The sequence below is a fragment of the Spea bombifrons genome, chromosome 1 (assembly GCF_027358695.1).
Source record: "Spea bombifrons isolate aSpeBom1 chromosome 1, aSpeBom1.2.pri, whole genome shotgun sequence".
Lineage (NCBI taxonomy): Eukaryota > Metazoa > Chordata > Amphibia > Anura > Pelobatidae > Spea > Spea bombifrons.
In genome coordinates, this window is record NC_071087.1 from 56,952,287 (window position 1) to 56,972,460 (window position 20,174).

The window sequence follows — 20,174 nt, forward strand, 5'->3', positions numbered from 1 at the left end:
GACTGTAGAAATAAAATATAATTCTTGTGTACTGATTTTTCATGATCAATCTGCAGTACTCTCTTCTGGGGAGGGTTGGCACCTTCTGGCCCAAGGGGGGCAAGTGAAGCCAATTGGCTCTTTGGCCCCACCCACTTACGCACTAGCACACATACATACTTACACACACGTATACATTCATGTTCACACACACAAAGTCTTACACATACATGCTCACACACACACACACAATCTCACACAAAAACACACATACTTGATATCACACAAAACACTTATACATACACTCTTATTCTAAATTACATACATACATTCATTCATTGCATTATCATCCATTACCTCATTCACAGTTTTCTTTTTGGCACTCACACTCTGTGTAAGCAGCCTCACTTTTACCGCGGGATCACATAAACTCACATAAAGTGACCCTGCTACATTATGGTCTCCTGGGGTGGCTAAGTCAGTTCAACCAACAAATTGGTGCAGCAGAAGCTATCACGTTCTTTCCTCTTTAACAGAAGTCTCACTTTAAAAGTTAAAGACACAAGACTTCTGCTGGGAAGGAGGAGGGTGGCTTATCTAGGCTACAGCAAAAACCACATATGGGCTACACCCATGGCTAGTCATAAAGCACATAGTTGGAATTTAAAGAATTAAAAGAAACCAGAAGTCAGAAAAAGGAAACGAGTAAGAAAGGATATAATGAAAGCTGAGTCTTTTTAGATAAAGTACTTTATGATAAATGTTTTGTTGGTGATACACGGGACCTATAAAATGAGTCATAACAACTGTTTATTAGTGAGACTGATGAGTACCAGAGTGCTATAAAAGTACATGTGCAGTGAGCTGTCAAAGGCACATTTAATCAATAACTGTATATATCTCAATTGTTTTTAATTTAAATACAAATAGTGAGGGATACTATGTGCAATTTAGGCAGAAATAGCACAATGCATTGTATTTACAAAGGCTTATGTTTTTATATTAACACTGTTCAGTCCCAAACAGTTGCTGAAGGCTAAAACTCCACATTGCTGAAATAAAGTATAATGTATATGCTGTTTACATCTTCATGTTACATGTAAAATACAAATTTGGGAATTATTTTAAGAATACATCTTACTTATGCTGTTTTGGCTGAGGAAAGAGTGTTGCATTATGGAAATATGCTCGTGGCCTTCTATTTGAGTTCTTTGAAGAAATCCCTAATGATGCAACTAAATCAGAGCCAATTAGGCCAAACGGGGACATGAACCCTTATAAAGAAAAAAAACTGCTACTGCTTAGCTTACATTTTCAAAAAGCTGCTTTGCAAATGAATTAGAAATGGGGATTTGACGATTAACTTATATGCAGAATATTCAAATGTAGACTTAAAAGTATGTGACTAGAACATAGATATCCCTGCTTTGTAAAAGTGTTTTTTTTTTGTTTTTTTTTACTCATTTTAAAAAGACCTTTATGCTTAGTAAATGCATACAATCACGCTAATTTTGTGGGAAAACTGTAATGATTAAACTGTGACCAAAGGGTATGATTTCAATAGAAAATGAGCGGGGTTAACAGAATCTGTAGCTTGGACAAAATCTACATACCAATTATGAACCTTATGAACAGTTAAAGCACTTTAAACTTACATACAGACTTCAATCTAATAGTTCTGCAGTTTTTCTTTCATCAGGGTTGCAGCAGATAGCATATTGGATCTAAAAGGTATATTATATGCAGACCCTCCATTAAAAGGGTCAACATACACATCAATCATGTGTTTCCCATTTTATAGCAAAAATGTTTACGGTTTACTGAGAGGCAGTTATGTTATTAAAGGGGAACTCCAGCCTTCATATGCCTTTTAATGATAGCTGCATGGTTCCTTTACATTTTCATGTGGCTAATTTTGCAAGTGCATGGGATGCATTTACCCCTTTTTCCACTCCCAGCTTAGTGCCCTGTAGGAAATATCCTAGCCTAACACATCTCCATGCACATGATGAACTCACCTCCAGTCAGCTCCAGCGCTGGCAAAACAGTGCATGCAACAGTCTGTTCTGGCCCCAATGTGCATGTGCAGAAAATTCTCCCATTGATTTCAATGGGGTCCCTTTCCTGTCAACAGCTTCAAGCAGCCAATCAGTTGCTGCACCACGTGGGATCATGGAAAGAGATAGCAGTTTTTGCAGCAGGACTGTAACTTCTTTGTATTAGGGGTGTTAGGGACGTTAGACTGATCACAGCTTGCAACATAAACCACTCAATCAATAAATTAATTTAAACTACCTATAGCTTGTGCTTAATGTGTGAGTCAGTGTAGTTATTTGGGGAGATACTTGATTTAACCATATACTGGTTATATAATGTTTGACCTGGAGTCTCCGGGTGTAGTCTTGCTTCCTCAGGTCTCCAGGTCAGCCTCTTCTTTCACCAGGGAAAGAGAGCAGTGTATTGCTGTTCCCACTCCTCACCCACATTCTGCCTACTCACTGCTAACGTTTGCCTAATGTGCACCACATTCTCACCTGAAAAACATGCTCTGTGGCAAACCTCGTCCTCACATGCAGCTAACCCCAGCCTCAGAAGGGGGACATCATCAGACGTTTCCAGGTATGGGCACAATGGCACTCTAAGCCATCCTGTATACCATTCTTGTTCGGCATTCTGAAGTACATTATTATAGAACGAGACACCTGTCATAGATTAGTGTTATCTACTTTTAAAAAAATGTGTTTGTTTTTAAATTATTTAATATTCTTCTCATTCTCTATGTTTTAGGTAGTGAAGTACCAGTCGATTTGAAAGTCAGGGTTTCAACAGGCCTTTCGTCCTATTTGAGACTTTATTTATTTTTTGGTAAAAACTATAACGTCTAAACATGATGGTTTGCTGCTTCTTTGATGCCAAAATCTAAATAAAGAACATATCTGCTGAATCTGCAAGTCTCTTGTGCTCCCTATGTGATTACTATGTCTCCCAGTTTCATCTTACTGTCATGAAAAATGTGACCAGCTATACTCTGAATATATAAAACATTTGTATGAAATTGGCCGTAGAAGCTGTGCTTAAAGCAGGATTGTCTCCAAAACAGCTTTTTATCGACATTAAATTAATATCACTTTTGATATATATTTCTAAATATTCCACACACACCCAGGCCTTTTGCTTGAAGAAGATGTCTGCTCCAATAGGGAATTCTGGGCACTGTGTTTTTTTACCTTATTTAAACAGTTCTAGGAAGATGTGTAGCATCTTCCATTCACTTGTATTTTGTCAGTAGACTTGAATGGTGTCAATAGACCAATTCAAGTGAATGAAGGATGCCATGCATTTTCCAGGCTGTTGGTGTTTAGGAGTATATATTCAACCGCATGTTTTGGTGGATGGAGCTACTTGGGAGGTGAACTTTGTGTGTTGGAACTTAATTCAAACTAGCATGTTAAAAATCTGTGAGTTGCTGTGAAAGGAGGGGCAGAGTTAGAACAACGGGTCATGTTCTAAAACTAAAGGACCAGAGGCTTAGGAAGTAAGGAAATTCTATTTATGTGAGAGGGTGGTGGATAAATGGAACAGTCTCCCAGTAGAAGCAATGGAGGCTAATACAGTGAAGAAATCTGAACAGAAATGGGACAGACAGAAAGCTATCCTCACTATATGACCTCATCAAAGACTGATAGGGGTTTAAACCCCTTACATCAGAAAAAAATGGGCAAGCTAGATGAGCCAGATGTTACTGATGTGAGTCGCCTTTAGCGAATTTGTGAGTTAGACTTTTACTTAAGTGTTTTGACTAGACTGCAAAGGAGAACTGGTATTCATTTACGAGTTAATAGTTAATAATCTTGAAAAAATACAAATCAAAAAAGTGGTCCTTGAGATAAAGTCTTTGAACTAAAGGAGCAAAATGAATCACACAACTGTATTATTGTGGCAACATTTGCCTATAGGAGTCTTCCAGAGAACAACTAGAGAGATTTTAATTAACGCCATTTAGGATGGAGTTCATGGTTTACTGCTATGATAGGATCTGTCCCCAGACAGCATTATGTAAAACATAACAGGAACCTTTCCAAAGAATAGTGAACTAGTATGGTTCCAGGATGAGTCCAGGAATAACTACATATAACCCAATTCAATATCACTGCTTAGAATTTAAACAAGACAACGTATAATTGTACATGTGTTGAGCAACTCTTTGAGTCTGCATTATGTATATAGGGGCAAACAATGAATGACACAGATATGGAAAAAACTTTGAATGGCAAGAACGCTCGGGCCAAAAAACGTAGGAGTGGCCAACTATCCAAACTAAACACGTCCTGCAACCTAGAAAAGAAACATCAACATCAAAATGCGACCAAATGCAGGAAAAATAGCATGATCAGAGCAACGTAATAATTCGCCCCCCAGGCGGGAAGTTCCGTAACGATAGGCACGTTAATTCTTCTCTGTGTAGTCAAGTGTTTAATCAGTTGTTCTCGTTTTTTTTTGTTTTTTTTTTTAAAATGTATTTATTTATTTTCCATTTTCTTTATTATTTTTTTTTTTTTATTTGGTTTTTATTTTTTTTTTCTGTTTTTTTATATCAAAAGGGGGCGAATATAGGACTTGAAACGAGCAGATTCCCAGCGCCCGATCCTCTTGATAACGGAATCGTTAAGGCCCCATCTAGCTGCCTGTGTCGCAGCACCAATGCGGAAAGAATATGAACAATACTCGTGAGGGGGAAGAAACAAAGCAGCCAAGCAGCGCCGAAAAACGGCAACAAACTGAAAGCGGGAAAGGAAAGAGCCGTCCTCATGAATCAGCAACGGCCCGTCGCCGTGAGGCCTTCTCGCCAAGTAGTTCCGTAAGCAAAGCAGCGGGGAAAGATCGCTACCTTCAAAACGCGCTAACTGCACCGTAAAACCTTTCCCATATTTGTCCGTCTTGGAGCGACATATGCGTAGACAAAGGACATCCGTACTTGGAGAAACGTCACAATAACGCAAGCCTCCGGGGCAACGTTTGTTTGGGCTAACTAATTCGGAAATGCGGAACGCCCCAAAAAACGCCAGCGTGAAACTCAGCTGGAAAAGTGTGCTTTCATAAGCCGAGGAGCAAACAGAAATTAGAACACGAAACAGACGCTCCTATAAATCCAGCGTAACTGGGCGACGAGAGTCGCGCTGAACATAACCTTTCCTGTAACCCTTCAGAGCCTGTTTCACCAAAAAACATTTCGTGAGGTCTTGTGACCCCATAAGCTTAAAATAAAAAGCCAGGGCAGCCATTTTGCGGGAAATGCATGACATAGACACACCGCACGAGTAAGCGTCTCCCAAAAACCAGAGCAATACTGCTAGCTTCTCCTCATCCAAGACTGGGTTGCCGGCTTCAGCCAACTTAGCCGACCATTCGTCCCAAACTCCACAGTAAGCCGTCCACGTGCTGTCAGCCATGGAGCGCCGAATTAAGGCCATCGCACCATTACTCCCAAATCCCAAAGTTCCGCTGGACAATCCACTCCCTCTGTATACGCATCGGGGGCCAGGATCCGGAAGCGCTCTAGCTGAAACCGAGACAGAGAGTCTGCAATTTTGTTCTCAACCCCAGGCAGATGCTGAGCCCTAAGGTATATATTGAAACGCAAACAAAGAAAAACCAGATTGCGTAACAACCTAACAACTGGCGGGGAGGATGCAGTAACGCTGTTGATGGACTGAACTTTGCTTAAATTGTCGCAATAAAAACACACCTTTTTGTTACACAGTAACTCACCCCAAACGCAAACCGAAACCAATATCGGAAAAAGCTCCAAAAAGGTCAAGTTTTTAGTCAACCCCTCGTCACGCCAGCACTGAGGCGAAGCCCCCACACTCCAGTGCCCACGAAAAAACGTACCGTAACCAGAAGAACCTGCCGCATCAGTCCAGAGGCACAAATCGGAGTTTGAAACCTCGCTATCCAACCATAGTGTTTGCCCATTAAAATCACGCAGGAAAATATCCCACACGCGAAGATCGTCCCTGTGGTCAACATTCACCCTAATAAAATGGTGGGGGGTGTGAACACCGGACGTGGCCAAAGACAAACGTCTACAGAAAATACGACCCGTAGGAATAATCCTACAGGTGAAATTCAGCTTACCAAGGAGTGATTGTGACTTTAAGGTAACCTTCTTCCTGGAAACGACAGCCTGCACCGTAGACCTCAAATCAACAACCTTCTCTAACGGAAGACGGCAACACATGGCCCGAGAATCGATCTCAATACCCAAAAATTTAATAACCTCAGAAGGACCTTCAGTCTTCTCGGGCGACAAAGGAACCCTGAAAGAAGCCATGACACGCTGCGTGGTTTGCAAAAATCACGTGACAAAGCCAAGAATGCGGAGGGCCAATGCATAGAAAATCATCCAGATAGTGGATCAAGGAGGGAATCCCAGATTCCGTCCTAATGACCCACTCCAGGAAACTGCTGAAAGTCTCAAAGTACGAGCATGAGATGGAGCAACCCATGGGATGACAACGATCCACGTAAAAGTGACCGTCCCATTTAAAGCCCAACAACCTGAAACTTTCCGGATGAACCGGAAGGAGCCGAAAGGCGGCCTCCACATCAGTTTTAGCCATTAGGGTACCGGCACCATACGATCTAACCCAATGCAAAGCCCGATCAATCCCATCATTAACCGAAGAGCCCTTCGGATAGGACAAGTGATGTATTAATCTAAACTTGCCCACCTCTTTTTTAGGGACAACACCTAAAGGAGAGACAATCAAATCAGGAAATGGGGGAAAACGAAATGGGCCCGCAACCCTCCCCAAATTGACCTCCTTCCTCAACTTCTCGGTGACCACCTCCGGAAAAGCCAAAGCAGACTGCAAATTCTTAACATCAACCGAACTCCGTTCAACCTGACAAGGGATACGAAAACCTTCCGTAAAACCGAACCACAACAATTCAGCAGCCACCGCATCATTATAACGCTGAAGCCACGGTAACATCGCGAGAGCGTTCACCGGGGTTCTCCCCTTTCGCAACAGTGCTTGCGGCGGAAGCGGATTTTGTCTTTTTAAAGCATTTTGATGATGCATGGGAACCCCCACAGACAGAACACTTGTGTTTGTATCTGCAGGAAGCGCCCCACCGACACATGCCCTGGTTGAACTGCCAGCAACAGCCTTTTTTATTGCCTGCCGAAGATGCGGCCACCGAAGCACCCCCGGCAGCCCCTGGAAAGGGTGTACTATAAGACCTGGACGGAGCAGTAACCCGGAGCCACAAGGCAATGTCCTTGTGGTCCCAACGAATATTCTTACGGACTGACAGACGCTGCCGGAACTGCTCGTCGTAACACAGCCACGCCATACCTCCATACACCCGGTAAGCTTCACCTATGCTATCCATATAGCAAAATAACCCCGAGCAATGCTCAGGGTTCTTCTCGCCAATGACGCTCGCCAAAATGGCAAAGGCTTGCAACCAGTTGGTAAAAGTACGAGGAATGAGGCGATAGCGCCTCTTTTCTTCCTCTTCCTTCTTACTCTCGTCTCCCTTGGAGCCCCTGTCCAAATTAAATTTCTCCAAGGGAAAAAGGGAAAAAATCTCAATATACTCGCCCTTCCATATACGCTCCCTCACCTCCTGTTTAAGGTGTGCCCCAAGCAGACCCTCGAAGCACACATAAACTTCCCCACGCGCAGAATCACCAACCCGTTCAGCCTTATCGGAACTTTTGTCCGTAGCTTTTTCCACCGGCTGCGGCGACGGCGCTACCGCGGCCGACAACGGTACCCAAAGGGGCAGGCAAAATACCAGCGGGCTGAGGAGAATATCCACTCCAAACCGCTTGTGGGCAAGGGTTACCAGCCCTGACCCTATCCTCACATTGCTGCAAGAACGACCGAAAACCCGCAAACAAATCTAAAAAGGGCAAATTAGGCACCTGGGGCAAAGTGGGGGGGGGACGCAGCGCAAGAAGCTGGAGTAAGACCCCCAGCAGCAAAATGCAAAGAAGTATGTGTAGGAGGGTGTGATGCAATAGGACCGGACTCCTGAACATGCTCACCAGAACTGCTGGGTTGCAGGGGAGCCATTCCAGACGGTTGAAGAGGTTCTGCAGCAGCCGAGGCATCCGGAGCGGAAATGTCGTCAGGGAACAGCAAAGGAGACCACCCGGACCCTTGCTGAGATGAATCCTGTTGATCCTCAGCTGCACCAGGTGAAGAAATCGCTGCACGGTCCCTACGTGAGCGCGAAACAGCAGGCAAATCCCGGAAGACTCCAACAAGATGGCCGCTCCAAGTATCTGCAACCCGGTGCCGAGATGACATCACAGCCCGCGACGACCTCTGTCGGCCACGTGATACACAAGGCATGGCGACGGCCATATTGAATGGAGATGTGCTGCCGGGAGCAGGGACCACCACGGAGGGAAGAGGATGCCGAGAACGGGAAACGGACACCTGGAGGATGCGGACCTCAAAGGGGTAGGTGGAATAGCGTCGGCGGAGCCGTCGTCCTCAGAATCATGCACGACCACGGGTTCCGGCGGGGAGGGAAGGAAAGGAGCCCGTTTTGCAGAATTCCCCCGGTTGGCAGAAGACCTCCAGGATGTGCCGCCCGCATGTGATGCCCCACGGGTCCCGGGAGAAGTAGAAGCTCTGGGTCTCCTGGTGGGCCTCCTGGCAACCTCCGGGCTGAGCCTGGAAGGGGGCCTACTCCTGCGGGCCCCAGCTGAAGCGGAAGGGCCAGCCTGCATCTCTGGAACTAATGAAGCCAATTCCTCTTGCAGCCACGAACCACCATTGGCCACAGCAGCAGCCCTGATGGCAGCCGGCATATCTTCTACATCCTGATCAGCCATAATTAACGTATGCAGATCTGAATTGATGATTGGATTCACAGCTTTATAACAGATCAGTTATATAACGCTGGTATATAGTATCTGACCAGAGGCGGGAAAAGAGGGTCCCCTAAATAGACACTCCAAAACCCCACCCCACAGGACAAGGAACCCCATAGGGTATCCCCTAGATGACCCCTAAATCCTATCCAGCATGCTTATTGTTAATACAGGCCCAGTCATGCAGCCCTTACTCTTAATATCCAGGGCTTGTCTATTGTTTTGTTGTACAACTCCTCCTGTAAATATCATTTGAAAAGTTAGAAATATAAGAAAAGTAGATTGATCAAGCAGTTCCTACCTGCAGTCCGTTTCTAAATTCTAAATCTTTTCTTTTCTTAGTTGAAAAACACATAATTAATTAATGGTTCATTATTGCATCAAGGACATTTACTTATTATTCAGTACTCAGAAAACAGTTACCATTTTATCCTCATTATTCAGTAGAAACTCCAGTAGAGCTCTGAAGCTCAATTTGTGAGAAACTCGCCTGACCCAAACAGGAGTTATGATATCCACTCTAATTGAGCTACTTCAACGAGAGTTCAATATTTTTTCATTGACCTCAGCAGACCTCCATGTGCCAAGAATCTTCCGAGATAAGCCTCTGTTCTACGTGAATTTCAAAAAATTATCACAGGTCCACCTTTCCATCAGAAGTATTGTACAAAATTTTATGCTGGATTTTTTTTTTTATTATTGCATTAACAAAGTGGATTACCTAATGTGAAAAAGATACATACTATATACAATATAAGCAGAAAAAGAGGTAAAAAAAAACATACAACAAATGAGCTGGTATAGCTGGCAGCCTATGGAGAACCAGAAGATTTGTTGCTGAGGCAGAAAAGGCTCTGAGCTCTTGGGCTTTGAAAAAATACGCAATGTTTTCATAGCGCTGAAGTGGAAGTTTGCGTGTATCAAAGCCGTGACAAATGTTCCTGCGGTTAAGCAAAACTTTGTTTATATTGCGTGCCTCTCAACAGAAATTAAGAACTGCGGAAACAATGCACGCAAGTGCCTGGCAATCTTCTCCCCTTCTCTTTTAGTGGATATGACAATTTCACCTGCTGTGAGAGCCTGAAAATAAAAGGACAATCTCACGTCATTAATAATACATCAGTTACAGTCGAATCAGAAGCAGAGTTAACCACCAGAGACCCAGTATAATCCTTAATTTTGTCGATGATGGAAGTGCTTTAGCCTGAGGTAACATTCGTGGAGGCCATGTTTGCGTGCAAACCTTCACTTAAAGCCATACACGATGGCAGAGCTGATGTTCACACGAGTGTAAACTTACATTGAAATGCATGAACCGCATGAGATGTTACATCACTCAAGCCAGTCAGCTTTGGCAGTGGCCTAATGTTTTATTTAAGCTTACTCCTCTAAGGAGATCTAAAAATTCACTCAGTGCTGTTGGAAAAGTGTCTGTTTTGGCTGCAGAGAATGGTTCCCAATCACGAAAGAATAAAAACATCAAAATAAGCTAATAGAGATCTGCCTTGAAATTCAGTCCCTGTGGGCAGACAGACTTTTTTTTTCAGTAGGATGCATTATTCACAAATCTTTTTTTTTTTTTTTTTAATGCGCAAGCGCATAGAGTGGGAATTGATGCATTGAAGCATGTGTAAGTAACGCAGGTCTATCTAATGTCGGGAAAGAAGAAACCGGAAGGAACAGAGAAAGAATCTGTATCATATCAGAACACGACTAAATTTAATATACCCTGCAACACATATTAAATGAGTAAATTTTTGTGTGAACGAATAAGGAAAAATAATGGTCACGTTTTTAGCATATATGTATATATATAAATTATATATATATATATGTATATAGCAGGACTTTACTTTTGATTTTTATCAATTTAAGATGGTGACGGAAAGGAAGACCCAATGGGCTTAATTGTGGATTAAACCTTTCACATTGAACATGAAGGCTTCTTCTAGTATAGAAATGTAGGTCAAAGCTTTGCCTAGAAACTGCAGGCTTTCATTTTAAAGGAACAATTTGCTTTGCTCATTAAGTTGTTTCCATGCATTTCTGTTATAGCATTATATTTTAGCACTTAATGTTTACTGATGCTGTGCTGTTAAATACTAAGTAATTTACATATTATTTACATATTATTTGATTCAATCTAGTGCTCCACAAAAATGTGCATGTCCAAATTCACATTGCATGTCCACGTCTGTGAAAATGTGCAGTATAAGAAGACACCACTGTTTATTTTTCAACTTCGACATGGCTGCTGCAAGCGGAACTCATAGGATATGCAATTTGTTGACACATAGGATATACAGTCAACAAATTACATAATTGTAACAGGGGTGAGTGTGTAGTTTTTATAGTCTATAAAAAAATAATTAAAATAAAAAATGACTGTAAACAACAAAAGTGTATGCAATGGACACTCCTGTGGCCCATACAGCCCCACCAAGAAAATGACAAAGTATGTTAGAATGCATTGTTTACCTGAAAGGGAAAAATACACCTACCTTGTTAACACTGCAGAATACATCTCTCTTCATTGCCCAGTTTATTTTTTTACAAATTGAAGTAAATGGGAGTACTTTCTGAGCCATGTGACATGGCTTTTAAGACCACCAGGAGCCCTCACATGAGCCAGTGCTGAGGTTTGCTGCTGGTGAATATAGCACATGTGCATTCATTTTTGCATTTGAGTGAAAGCATCTCCTGCGACCCAAGTAGCTGGAAGGGCATGTGGGCAAAGAGAACAGATGCATAGGAAGGATTCTCTTAAATCCTTCAATGCGTTTACAGGGGAAATATTAATTTCAAGGGGCACAATAAAGTGCATGTGATGGATGGAGTGTCCCTTGTTTGTACAAACTCACATGCCTTCGCAAACCAGGGTTGCCAGAAAAATTGAATTAAGCCAGTCACGTTGTTAAAAAAGGCCAGAAAAAGCCAGATGAGAAATTGAAAATATAGCCAAATAAAAACATGGTAATTTACACCTTTTACAAACAATTTATTTAACAAATTACATTATGGTACAGTACCTCACAAAAGTGAGTATACCCCTCACATTTTTGTAAATATTTTATTATATCTAAGGGATGTACTCACTTTTGTTGCCAAGGTTTAGACATTAATGGCTGTGTGTTTTGAGGGGACAGCAAATTCACACTTATACAGGCTGGGAGTGTCATTTCTTCAGTGTTGTCACATGAAAAGATATAATAAAAAATGTGAGGGGTGTACTCACTTTTGTGAGATACTGTATATCTCAATATGCTCCATGTATTAGTTACATCAAGATTGAGATAACTTCTGGTTACATGGTACCATACATAACATCAGAATTCATGTTTCTTAACATAGAGGTTGTTGCAACAAAATCACAACAACATTTATCTTTAAACACTAAGCAGCTTCTGATAAATACAATGGCTTCCAGCATCTTCAAACCAAGTCGATTTCGTTGTTTCGTTTTAATGTTCGTTACCATAGAAAATATTCTCTCAACAAAAGCATTGCTGATCGGAAGCGACATGCACGTCAAGGCACAAAATACACATTCCCCCACTACATTTTGGTACTGAAGAATTCCTGCCCAAAATTCAGCAGCATCATTTGGAATTTCCCTTGCAAACACAGACTGACCTCTCCAGTCAATAAACGGAATCTTTCTGTAATGTGATTTAAGTTCATCAATGTTGTCTGACGATAATAAGTGCTGAAATGGTAGATTATAAAAACAGAGTCAGAGTGAATGGGAGAGAGGCCAATATGATGAAAGGAGGGATCTATTAGATTTGTTCATCTTTCAGCCTATTGGCCAGCTTACCTTAGATACCATCTAAAGGAAACTGTCTAGGCCAATAGGGAGAAAGAGAAAAAATTGTATTTGGAAGAAGCTAAGGGAACCTTGACAATACCATAATGAAAGGGGTGTAGTGGTAAGTGAGAGAAAGAATAAAATGAATAATATTATAAACCAGTGTACTGTCATCCACTCTTGCAAGTGAAAATTTGAAGTAAAAGAGGCAGAAGCTATAGGGCTCTAAAAGCAACTTCAGTGGGGCCCCTGCAGCGTGCCTAGACCCGGGGAAGCTGCCCCTTTTGCCCTGTGTTAAAGACGGCCCTGAAGCTAAATTGGTGAGATATTCAACAGGTTTCGAAAATTACACTCGGACACCTTAAGTTAAATTATCCCCTTTTTGGGTAATTACCAGGTTATTGGTAACAATGTGCTAGTCTCTACACCAGGTTCTCAAATCTCCATGCAAATAGAATAGAGGATCACAAGTTCATGCAGTGATTGCTGTGGCCTGAGGAGGAGACTCGGTATGGAGAGAAAAACTCAAGTACCGACGTCCTCCGACCGGTGTACAGCTACAACAATAAACCTTATACTTTACAACTATAAATAACAATAAACCTAATACTTTTACCAAATAAAATAATGTTTTTGCTGTTTTCTCTCAGGAAAAGCCAGAAACAAGCCAGCCCATTTTCTCAAATCTGGCTTATTAAAAAGCCAGATGGCAACCCTGTCGCAAACCACTCACAATTTAGGGAATATGTAAGGTTGTTTTGTAACTCAACTTTGGTTTGAATACTATATCAAATGTTTTATTATATTTTAATGTTTCAAATTCTGTTATTGATTCTAGCTTTAATTTAAATATTTACGTTAGATGGTTTATAATACACTCGTGCACAGAGCCGGCCTTAGGCGGTGTGGCGCCCTGTGCGGACTACTCCTCTGGTGCCCCCCCCACTACCCCTCCTCTCTGCCCCTTTAAACTACCCCCCCTCAAACTACCCCTCCCCTCTATCCCTTCAAACTACCCCCCCTCTGCCCCTTCAAACTACCCCCCCCTCTGCCCCTTCAAACTACCCCCCCTCTGCCCCTTCAAACTACCCCCCCCTCTGCCCCTTCAAACTACCCCCCCTCTGCCCCTTCAAACTACCCCCCCTCTGCCACTTCAAACTACCCCCCCCCCTCTGCCCCTTCAAACTACCCCCCCCTCTGCCCCTTCAAACTACCCCCCCCACTTACCTTGTTGCCGGAGTCCTGCGGTAAGAGCGGGAGGCATCCGTCTTCTCGCTCTGCCGGCATTTCATGTTGAGCGCCGGTATAGTCCGGCGCTCAACATGAGATGCTGGCACCGCGACGGAGTCAGGGAGAGTAAGGGGCGCCGAGCGGTTGCCGAGAACTTCACGAGCAACCGCTCGGCGCCCCTGACCGGGACTTAGATTAAAGCATCGTTTTTTTTTTTTAAACTTTATTTAACATCAATGATGTTAAATAAAGTTTAAAAAAAAAACAAAAAAAAAAAAACGATGCTTTAATCCCGGTCAGGCGCCCCTGCAACCATGGCGCCCTGTGCGGTCGCACAGGTCGCACACCCCTAAGGCCGGCCCTGCTCGTGCATTCGGATTTGTACGAATTGCAAATTTACAGAAATGTGATAAACTCTGCAATTCGTACGAAGCCTCTGAATGTTTCTCTACCAACTGTATTAACCAGTTCTGTTTCTGACGACCACTTCTGCTTCTGCATTTTCTTGATCTTCTCCCTATCTTCTCCATTCTATCCTCTCTATTCTATCTTCAACCTTCAATCCTTAACCTGGTATCTTCTTTCTTCGTCTGCATCTCTGCGGACATAACCTGGCAATTTTTGCAAAAATGGCCGTGCTGCGGTGACGTCCTTTTTGGGGGAGAGGACATCAAAGCAAGCACCACCGTAGTGCCCTCAGTTCATGTGACAGTACTTGCAATGATGTCCTCTCCTCTGTTTGGAAGATCAGCTAGATGACTTCACCACAATTACCACTATATTGCCCTTAGGTGAACTTACTGTAAATGTACTATATATTTGGGTTATAAGAGATTCTATAAATTCATAATCCATTTATAATGAAACATGGAAGTCCATGGAAAGTTTTGAATGTTAAAGAAAAAGTCAGTTTATTGCTAGAAACTTAGATGTGTGATCTGGGAGTTGGATGTTCAACGTGCTTTGAAGATCTAGCTGCAATAATCTTTTATCTGCTGATCCGTATTGTAAAGAATTGTTCTGCTCCATGGAATACAAATTGTATCTTGCTTAAGTTTAACAAACAAGGGGAGTAATTGTTGATAACTAGGCATCACAAAACCCTTCTGAAATACTTCAAATAATACTATGTTTAAGATTAACTATGAATCATTCTACAGAGAGACGTACAAAGAAATACATTTTCTTTCTTTAGATTGAGAAGGAAATGCATTGAGTATAATATTATCTGTTTCCTTTTTTAAAAAAATAATACAACACAGGCTATAAAATACAACAACCTTTATCTATATTGAGCCAGAAAGAGGTGAAAAAACATACTTAAGCTAAATGCGTCATGAACCAAATAGGCAGTTAGATCACCCCCTAGTCCAAACCCTACTTAATAATGATTCCGACTAATTTTACGATCCATTAGTTTACAGGCAGCAATTATGCTCCCTGCCCATTTGGTTTGGATAAAAAATATCCCCATTTCTCACCTTTTCTTACAAGGAAGGGGCAGGCTTTTTAAATTCTTGCCATTCCTGTTGACATTGGAAAGTCAGGGGAGAGGACGTCACAGAAACCACGCCATTTTGGCAGAAGTTACAGCCAGGTTATGTCCGCAGAGATAAGGATAGAAGAGAGAAGATGAAGTACAAGAAGATGTGGAAGTGGAAGCAGTAGAAGGAGAGTGTGAGAGAGAGAGTGTGAGTGAAAGGGCCCATAAATTGCAGGCCAAAAATCTGAATGCGCAAGTGTACTGTGTTTAACAGTTTAGCATATTTGCACTATTTTCTATAAACTACATTACTGCTCTTTCCCTACTATAGACAAAAATGTACTGTGAAAATTAAAAAAAAATCAAATAATCAAGTTGCACTTATGCTTCCTTTTACTTTTATAAAAACGAATTGAACATACTAGGATTTTTTGTAAAATAACCTCACTTTGTATGCGTAAACCCCAGAGTAGCTGGGTTAAAATTAATAATGCTCTGTGCCACTATTTAAAATGTAATCTTTTATTGTCATAATTAGATTAAAAATGTGTGTGTCAGCCATGTTGTTCCACGGTGAAATCCTATTTCCTGCTTTGTATTTATATGGCATTGTTATGCTACAAAGGCGCAGATTTAAATATGCAAATATATTTAAACAGTTTAGTATAACATTACATTAAACGCCTTAATAGTAATGTCACAGTGGTTTGATCCCCCTTTCTTGCAGTTCTAGTGGTTTCATATGTCTGTATATTGCTTGCCACTTAGTTACATTTTCTAGCCCCTTGTCATTTTTGTCCTATTGGATAGCTGTCATGGGAGCTGCCCAATGGTGCGCCACTAATGAGGCAGTTTAAAGAGCAGCTGGGGATGTGAATGTTGTTGGATTAGGGTCAGGGCCAGCTGAGCAGACTGATGAAACAGACAGAGCCTGAATCACTGCCAGCAAGCAGGGTTTCTGTTATCCTACTATGACAGGACATTCAATTCTATTTATTGTACCATGATTCTATCTCAATCAGGCCACTCCATACTATCTTCATTTTCTATTCACAAACTCCGAAGGGGATTTCTTTAGCTGAAGCTGAATTTAAAATGTTTTAAGTTTCTTTTACATCTGTATCCAATCCTATTAGTGAGTTACATGTGTAAAAACAGGATTTAATACAGGATATAAGCAGATCAAATCAATTTTAAAACCTCATTTTTTGCCGATTACAGAAATATACAGGACAGAATTTATGTAATAATGCCATTAAATCAGTAAATGTGCTTGTGCATCTACCTATCATTATATTCCTTTACTTATACCGATCAGCCAGAACATTATGAGTACTGACAGGTGAAGTGAATAACACTGATTATCTTGTTAGTGGGTGGGATATATAAGGCAGCAAGTGAACATTTCATCCTCAAAGTTGATATGTTAGAAGCAAGTTGATATGTAAGAATGGGCAAGCATAAGGATCTGAGCGACTTTGACAAGGGCCAAATTGTGGTGGCTAGATGACTGGGTCAGAGCATCTCCAAAACTGCAGCTCTAGTGGGGTGTTCCCAGTCTGCAGTGGTCAGTACCTATCAAAAGTGGTCAAAGGAAGGAAAAGCGGCGAACTGGCGACATGGTTATGGGCGGCCAAGACTCATTGATACACATGGGGGGCAAAGATTGGCCCATGTGATGCAGATGAGCTTCTGTAGCTGAAATTGCTAAAAAAGTTAATGCTGGTTCTGATAGTTCTGATAGTTCATTGCAGTTTGTTGCATATGGACTGCGTAGCCACAGACCAGTCTGGTTCCCCATGCTGACCCCTTTTCCACTGCCGAAAGCGCCTAAAAGGGGCATGTGAGTGTATGAACTGGACCACAGAGCAATGGAAGAAGGAGGCCTGGTCTGAAGATTCACATTTTGTTTTACATCACATGGATGCCCATGTGTGTCACTTACCTGGAGAGCACATGGCACCAGGATGCGCCCATGGAGGCTCCTCCTCCCAACTTACAGGACTTAAAGGATCTGCTGCTGAAGACATGGTACCAGATACCACAGCACACCTTTAGAGGTCTAGTAGAGTCCGTGTCTCGATGGGTCAGGGCTGCCAATATCCACAGATTAAGCATTAATCAGGAGTCCTGCAGTTTGTAAAATTTAGAACCTTTAGCAAGGTTCAAAAAGTTCACGAGTATGAGGATTATTTAGTTTCTCTAGTAATGAAAGATTTGAGATTTATTTTTCACCCTTACCATACAAGCACATTCATTTTTACCAGTGTTTATGCATTTTAATGGAGAATACACATTTATTTAAAGTCAAATGGATTTCTTTTTTGCCTATAGCCAAAATCAATGTTCTGCTTACTACCATTGAGCTATTACTATTTGGCATAAATAGTGTATCGGAGTAAAATGGTTATATGTGTAGAACCTTTTTGACTGGTGCACGGCAGGGTCATGGGAAGTGTGATTTGAGAGAGGCACTCGCTTCGGGCGCAACTGCGAGGGGGCGCAAAGCGCCCCGATCAGCAGCTGCAGGACTGGTTGAGGAGATCCCAATCCTCCTCTAACTGGCAAGGTCTGTAACTTCAGACCTCGGCTTCCGTGCTCCATAATCATTACGTGCCGGCAAATGATGCCGAGCGCCAGGATATGACGTCATACCCCTGCACTCTGCATCAATAGCCCTCAATCACGTAGTGATGAGGGAGCAGTAAAGCAGACCTCCCACTCCCACGACAGGATGTAGGATGAGAAACATAAGAGATGGGGAGAAAGTGGTGCAAGGGCAGTGTACATGTATATGTGTTTTTGGTCCATTCATTTTTTTAAAAAACAAATTTTAAATTTGGAAATTAAATTATTTGTCCAACACCCACATTTACTCTCATTCTCTTACACTCAAAAGTACTCATTTATCAACCTCGGAAGGATGAAGGACTGAGTTGACCCTATCAGGATTTGAACCTCCAATTTGAACAGGCACTGCAGTCAGGGCAATTACCAAGTAAGCTCAAGCCTCCACTTTGTAATTTAAGAATGTATAGGAGTTAAAACTAGCAGCATGCAGCCTTTATATCCTCCTTCGACTTGAATGGAAACCATGCTTTAAGCCCCAAGGGGGTGGATAATGATGAAACAGAGGGGGTTAGTGTATAGAACTCCTTGTGTCTCAGGGTGATGTATTGGAAATCAGTGGTGTAACAACCACAGTTGGACCTGGCCGCAATTGTGCAGTTGGCAGAGACAAGCTGTTTGTAGCCACTGATAAGCTGTTTGGTGGCAAATATGGCACAGGTAGGTTGAGGCAATATTTGTACAGGTACCCTGTGCTTTCTTATTACACCTCTAGGGGAAATCATGTAAATACTGATGTTCAAATAATGTTTTTGCTCATGTCTCATAAACTCCTGAATTTCCTTCTATATACACCAGCACCCTCTGACTTCTCTAATGCTCTTGGATAACCTCTGTAATGCCTAAACTCAAGTAAGCTCCAACACTGTGGTAGAACTAAGTCTGACTTGACCACATGCTATAGAGATCAAGCAAATATTAAACAAATAGGTAGCTTCAATAAATAAACAACAGCCAGTACCATATCTCCAAGCAACAGAAATGTGGACATTATAGCTGTAATGCTTCAGGGCTATCTGTTCCCATGAGATAGACATTAAAATACAGCCGCAAACACTGAGGAAAAAGATCTTATTTTAAGTCTGCTCTAAGGTCGTCATAAGGTTAACTGTTTACCCTGAGTCATGTAAAAACAATGCATGCAGATAACAGTATTAGTTGAACATGTGACAGGGCATTGCATGCTTATTACAATGTTACTTTTTTGTTGAACATTCAACATTGTTAAAATATAAGAAAGAAAAAAATGTATACAAAAAAAAACAAATCTCAGAACAGCATCTAAGTACCACTGTACCCTCACACTGAACTCAGTAACCTGTATGCTGTTAAAAAAGACATGCATCTTTTACTTAATCACTTGGGATAACTGTAGTTTATAAGGCACTGCCACATGTTATATGGATTGCTGTACAGTTGATCTGACCTACCAAGTGAAGCAAAAACTGACAGCATGATGCCATACAAATTGTACACAGCTATACTTAGTATATATTTATGCTTTTAATACGGTAATCACTAAGTCTGCCTACTGCCTGAGAATTAGGGAAATGTGAATACCCAGAGGCATTGTTGGTTGCTACAACAGCCTCTAACCTTGAAAGGTCAGTGGAGTGTAGACAATCTGAAATAAACGGCTGGTACTAATGTTGTCTGCATGATTAGAGAATGACAAAGTACTGAGGCCAGGGAAAAAAGAGAGAATGAAACAAGACATTTTTCAGTCAATATCGTATGATATAAAGACCCAAGGGGCATAACAAAAGGTGATAAATAATAGTAATAGACTCTCAGAGCGCCAAGCAAGCAAATGTTGCTCTATATCTAAAGGGAGGGAATAAAACCACAAACATTTGCAAAAGTAGAATAAAAAACATTAGTGTCTAGTCATGAAACGCAAAAAAAGATTAACTTTAACCTTGCTTACCACCTGACAACATCTGCATAAACATGACATAAAAAAAATAATCAAAAGGAAAACATGAGAACTGAGTAATGTATAATCATATATGTTACACGTAGCTGCATGTGCATAGCAATGTTGAGGTATATTTTGTTTGTTTTGTATACATAATAAAAAGTACAATACTATCTGGGTAAAACCAAGTTTAACACACACTGACATGCTAAAAACATTGTAGTTAATC